Below are 7,199 nucleotides of genomic sequence, written 5' to 3'. Positions count from 1 at the left end.
CAAGAATCCTTCCTCGAAAGGGGATTATCATCGAAAACAACATGTATAGACTCTTCTACAACTAAAGTTGTTTTTTTAAATACTCGATAAGCTTTTGAATTTAATGAATAACCCAGAAAAATTCCTTCATCACTTTTGGCATCAAATTTGCCAAGATTGTCTTTATTGTTCTTTAAAACAAAACATTTACATCCAAAAGGATGAAAATAGCTAATGTTAGGCATTTTATTTTTAAAAAGTTCATATAGAGTTTTCTTCAAAATATGCCTAATCATTACTCGATTAATAACATAACAAGCGGTATTTGTGGCTTTCGCCCAAAAATATTTTGGCAAATTGTTTTCAGAAAGCATGGTTCTAGCCATTTCTTCTAAAGTTCGATTTTTCCTCTCAACAACTCCATTTTTTTGAGGGGTTCTAGGTGCTGAAAAATTATGGCTAATACCGTTAGAATTACAAAATTCAGTAAATTCAAGATTTTCAAATTCAGTTCCATGATCACTCCTAACACTAGTTATAGAGTAACATTTTTCATTTTGGATTACTTTTGAAAACGTGCTGAATTTTTCTAATGTTTCATTTTTAGTACTTAAGAATAGAACCCAAGTATATCTAGAATAGTCATCTACCAATACAAATGCATATTGTTTTCCACCCAAGCTAGTAGTCCTAGATGGCCCAAAAAGATCTAAATGGATCAATTGTAATACCCTACTAGTGGATACGTCATTAATGGATTTAAAAGAAATTCACTTTTTTTTCCTTTAGCACAAGCATTACAGATTTTATCATTATCAAATTTTAGTTTAGGCAACCCTTGAACTAAATCTTCTTGAATTAACAATTGCAAAACACTCATACTAGCATGTCCTAGTCTCCTATGCCATAACCAACTATCATGCTCATCTTTAGCAACTAGGCATAAATTAGTCATATATATGGAATCTAAATGCACTATGTAAATGTTTCCTATTCTATGACCAACAAGCATAATCTGATTAGAATGTCAATGACTTTACAACCATTAATATCAAACATGAAATTGAATCCTTTATCGTACAATTGACTAATACTTAATAGATTATGCTTTAATCCATTCACATATAAAACATTCTTAATTTGTATAGAAGAGGTATTACCTATAGTGCCTATACGTTCAATGTGACCTTTTGAGTTATCACCAAAAGTCACCTCTCCTCTATTTTTGGCGTTGAGCTCTATGAACCGGCTTTTGTCACCGGTCATGTGTATTTACCATCCACTATCAAGGTACCATGAGTTTGAATTTGTTTCTCGTGCCTTGTAGCAATGCTCCTTTTCCTACAAACATAGATTTTTTTTTTTTTTTGGTACCCAAATTATTTTGGGTCCATATTCATTAGTTTCCAAAATCCTAGTCCCCTTAGGTATCCATTTGTGTAGGATATCCTTATCTTTAGTAGTAATGAGTTCTTTAGGACCCCATATACTTCTAACAATTTTTCCATTATAGGTTCTTCGGGGACCTCTATGATTGTAGTTTTTAAAACTTTTTCTAACAAAGTTGGATTTTGAATTTAATCCATTTTTAAAACGTTTTGTTCCAACTTTATCAAAAGAAGCTTTAAGATCATCAATTTTCTTTTGATGATCATCATTGACCTTTGAAAGTAAAATATGCAAATCAGGATTTTTCTTTTCAAACTCTTCTAGTTTGATTTGCAAATGTTTTATTTTACTTTCAAGATCATTGTTGGTCTTGGATATGAGATTATTTTGATTTTTCAATTTTGAAATATCATTTTTATATTTTAAAAACAATTTCTCATAATCCGAAGCCAACCCATTATATTCCTTAAATAAATCAACATAAGATAAATCATCTAAATCAAATGAGTTAGAGGTTACCTTAGAATCTTCCCCTAATACCATCGAGCACAAGTTTGCTACTTCTTGTTCCTCTTCATCGGAACCTTTTTCATCGTTCCATGTAGCCAATGAGCCTTGTGCTTATTCTTTGATTGACCCTTTCTCTTCAATTGTGGGTAATCATATTTGACATGCCCCGGTTTTTTGCATTCATAGCAAATGATCGGGTCCTTCTCTTTTGGTTCATTTTTTAACCCTTCATTTCGTTTGAATTTTCTTCCTCGGTTTGGCCTCGTCATTTCTATGAAACGTTTGGCAAACAATGTAATCTCCTCATCATCGTCATCTTCATCCAAATCACTCTCATGTTTTTTTGATTTGAGAGCAACTCCCATGTTCTTCTTCTTCTCCGTTTCGTTCTTTGGCTCGACTCTTTTCTCGAGGTCTTCCTCTTCTTTAAGCATCATTTCATGCGTGAGGAGAAAGCCAATAAGCTCATCGAGAGTCAAGGACTTTAAGTTCTTAGCCTCGATGATCGCTGTCTTCTTTGATTTCCAAGCTTTTGGAAGAGAGTAAACTAACATCCTTACAAGCTTGTCATTTGGAATGATTTCTCCATATGATTTGAGACCTTTGACAATAGTGGAAAATCTATCTGTCATAGCTTTGATGTCTTCATCCGGTTTCATCCTGAAATTTTCATAGCTATGAGTTAGAAGACTAATGTTAGATTATTTTACCTCGTCGGTGCCTTCATGAGTGACTTGTAGTTTGTCCCATATTTCCTTGGCGGTTGTACAAGATGAAACTCTCCCGTATTCATCCGGTCCAAGAGCACAAAAGATAATATGGATGGCTTAGGAGTTGAGCTGGAACATTCTTGTTTCTCCTTCACTCCACAATCTTGGATGAGTGGAAGGTTTGATGTATCCGTATTCTATAATATTCCATACTCCCATGTCACTTGCTTGAATGAAATACATCATTCTATTCTTCCAATAAGCTTAATTAGCTCCATTGAAGAAAGGATGCTTGTTAACGGGCAATGAATCAAGACCGAAGTTGGAGTTTGAAGTGGAGGTCATTGATGACTTGATTATCGATGTAACTCTTCCCGAATCGACTAAAGAGGCGATTAAACCTTCAAATGAATGAGACTCTAATACCAATTGTTGAGTTAATCAATCAATGGAATAGGCCAAGAGTGTCACACCCCAACTTAGGGGATAAATTTTAGAAATGATAAAGTATTGGATTCAAAAGAATTATGGAGAAAATTCATGGACTTTAGTTATTATTTTCCCTCATTTGATTATTATAAGTTAAGAGATTTCTAGAATACATTAGCTTATTATTGTTAAATGATATGAAGTGTGGTTGGCTAATAATTGTTATATTATACTATTATTTTATTAAACAATTGAGGGCCACTCATATGAGATATATTTTTTAAGTAAGGATAATGCAGCCATGGTTGGAATCCATTGCTTCGGGCTCTCACTTTCGGCCAGCTTTTGTATCCATCAAAGCCTTTGTATTATTTTTAATACATGCCAACTGGAAAGAAAGAAAGAAAAAAGACCAACTCATTAATAAAGGAACAAATGAATCCAAGCAAAGATATGAGTGATGGGAATTAATTTAAAAAAAACATATCATCCAGAGGTTAGAAATGCTTGATGGGTTGCTGGGACCATACTGGAAGGCAGCTGGACTTGCTTTAAATTATAGTTTCATCTTATTCGGATCTGTCATACAACTCATTGCTTGTGTAAGCAATATTTTCTATATTAATGATAAATTGGACAAAGGATATGGACCTATATTTTTGGAGTTTGATGTGCCACCACAGTTTTCATATCGTTCTTTCACAACTACCAGATTTGGTCTTTTATAGGTATTGGAATGATTACTAATACGGTCTGGTACATGGCCATAGCTGCCCTTATTCACGGCCAGGTTGAGGTTGTCACACACAGTGGTCCAACAAAGATAGTCCTCAACTTCACCGGAGTTGCCAACATACTCTACACCTTTGGCGGACATGCCGTGACTGTATCTACAAATGTCCATCGCGAGTCTCGGTGAAGGGAGGTAAGATCCGTGAGGAGAAGAATGAGGCGGCTTCGATGGTATGATTTGGGTCTCGAACGATGACTGAAGATGGTAACCGACGCGGTGGTCATCGACTTTTGATTGTCGGCCGACGAAGCTTCCTTGTTTCATTTGCAGAGCTCGGTGAAGATATCTAAGAGAAATAGAAAATGACTTAAATTCTAAGTCTGGAAATAAAGATTATGTGAGGAAGAAAGAAAAAAAAAGAATTGAAAATGAAAGTGAAAAGGGAGCAGCACGTGAATTTGGGGGTTTGTTATTAAAGTAGAAAAGGGGAAATTATAAGGTAAGACATCCAAGTGTTAAAAGCTCAACCTTGTCTCTTAGCTTTTATATTGTTATGATTATGGCATAATGGTTTTATTAAGATCGATTTAGTCCCTAATTTTAGTAATTAAAAATTATATTGACTCATAAAGTTTTTAGTGTTAACAAATGGGTTCCCATTTTATTATTTAGATTCTAATAAGTTATTTTTATGGCAAGGGAAATTATTTGGATACGAGTTAGTAATTTTTATGGCCTGGATCGTGGGAAAAATATTGGAAGTTGAATTAAAGATCGAGGGCGTTCAAATGGAATTTAAATGATCGATCGATATTGCACGGAAATCGAGGTAATACTTTACTACCTCTTTATGCTTTATGGAACATGTTGATAATGGATAAATACATGGACATATATATGATTGGTCTATCATGTCTGTTTGATTATGGATGGATTCGAACCGAATACAATTTAAGTGATAAATTAGTTAAGACTCTCTTGAATTACAAGTTCTGTTATTGAGTGATAAAGGAATTAGTCCTGACTATGTGAATTATAATTTATCTCTATAAAGGTACTTGGATGATGAAATTATGAGAATACTCCGTAGTGAAAAATTACGAAAATACCCTTATGTTGTAGGATAACAAGAATTATCCCTGGAAGTTGGTTAATAACTCTGAAAAGATATATTGATCCGATATAATTATAGATGTGCATAAGAAATAATGATTTTGTTTAGAAAATTTGGATAACTGGTTTTAACACCAAAAAGGGTTTGCGCAATATGCTAGAAGTTTGTTAAGGAATAATTTAAAGATTAGAGAATGTTCGGGAAAGCAATTGACCATAGGATCTTTAAATTATAATTATTTTCGTTAAGAGCTAATATCGAAAATTATCTGGTTAAGAAATTACGAAAATGCCTTGAGAGGTAAAATAATCCGAGTTGACCCTGAAGGAGAAAATACTTTGAGGATTTGTACTTAACTCGATTAAGTACGAATTTAATTGTTAAGATCTTGTCTTTGTGCAGAAAAATTCATGATATTCCGTTTGTAAAATCTGAGAAGACACTTGACCTGAAAATATCGGAGTTATAAGTAAATACCTGAAGAATGATTTATCAATGATTCTCTTTTGTGAGAATTGTTTGAAAGGATTGAAGTAAATGATAAGTTTAAATTTAATAATAAGATCGGATAGAAGGAAATGATTGTAATACAATGGATCTGTGAAATGACCAAAATACCCCTAGTATGGAAATGACCAAAATACCTCTAGTATGCAAATGACCAAGAATTTCACCAAGCTCAAGAATGATTGAATACCCTTGAGCTCTGAAATGAATGGAATAAAACTGAGCACCAAAATGACCAAAATACCCTTATGACCTATAATAAGTAAATGTCTTGGATTAATTAAGAAATCCAAATAAACATGGATGTTGTGCTACCAGTAAAAATTATGGAATGCAACTTAAGTGATCAACCAACGCTAGTGCTATATCATTACCTGAATGATATAGTTACCACTTGAATGTTTGTTCGTCTTCTCAAATTTGGAGCGATGATAATTCTGGAAGTACTTGGCTCAGCTAAACTCTAGAGCGCATACAGTACTAATAAGTGGGTATTCGTGAGACAAATCAACCACGAATACCAGAATGACTTTATTATATGACTAAATTGAACTGAAAGGAAGTACAACATGTATTTGAAATTCAGAAATGTCTGAATTATTCTGGAAAACTCTAAAGTAACCGAGATAGACTTGCTTACTAAACGAACTAAGTAACCTCAATGACTGAGGAGTAAATAGGTGATTTGATGAGTTTGGAAACACTGTTGAACTTACATGATGAATTGTCATTATGGGTTATGAGCCATGGATCAAGTACGTCAGTATTTCCTGACATTGTTGAAACGTGGAAATGAAATAAAGACCGTTGGAAGATTTATTCAGTGATGATTATGGGGATGATCTATGTATCTGCATTATGGTATTAAAGAGTGAATACATTGGAAGGATAATGAATTGAGTTGTTGACATGCATCAGTTTGAGAGTTGTGTAACTCGAGTTGTTTGATAATATGATCGATAGTCGTAGATTGTAAATGACTTGAATCTTCGATTCTATATTTCATCTAAAATCACTTCGGTCATGTTTGGAAAAAAAAACAAGTAACGCAGAAGGAAAAGATTCTGAATATCTCATTTGGTTCAATTGGGCTGAAATCCTATGAATTCAAAGTATATTCATGAATACCCCTGATGATTGTTTGGGTAATGGAATCACTTGCAGTAAATATGAATTTAGAATTATTATGTATAAAGGTTCCTGAACGTTTTCCTAATGCACACGAAAATATAGTGGGATTCTAATGTCTCAACCTTAAATGTCTGGCTAGATCGGTTAGTAATCGATTCTCCTCAATAGGACCTTATTCCTGGAATTCGATCAAATTTCATAAGTTTCATGTTATCCAAAATGATAACTACAATGGCCTCTGAAAATACTTGGATTCTCTAGTGTGTTCCCTACTTATTATTGAACTGTTTTATTGGTTTTAATATGTGGTACACCGAATTCATTGGTTATTGTTTTATGGATGCACCAATTTAATGTGACAATTTATGGAATATGGCTGCTATCTAATTTTTTGTTTTGAAATGGTATATGATTACCATGTTTTTGGATTTATGGAATTTATGTCACGGTGCAATTGAATTTTGGAATTGAATTACGATGGAATAGCTCTGATCAAGCTAACTGGGCCTAATGTGACTCTTGAGGGCCCCAAGATGTTTCATTAGGTCGGCTTTCCTTTGTTGTGTGCTTAGGGTAAGCTATATGGACTTATTGACTTGGGCTTAAGGATACAAGCTTCAGAGCCTATCCTTAAGTCGGCTTTCTTTTTGCTATGTGCATAAAGTAAGCTATATGGAAAATAATTTTTGGGAACTAC

Source organism: Hibiscus syriacus, unplaced genomic scaffold (assembly GCF_006381635.1).
Source record: "Hibiscus syriacus cultivar Baekdansim isolate YM2019G1 unplaced genomic scaffold, ASM638163v2 tig00111566_pilon, whole genome shotgun sequence".
Lineage (NCBI taxonomy): Eukaryota > Viridiplantae > Streptophyta > Magnoliopsida > Malvales > Malvaceae > Hibiscus > Hibiscus syriacus.
The sequence above is the reverse complement of the archived record's forward strand: the minus strand, read 5'-3'. Positions refer to the sequence as shown.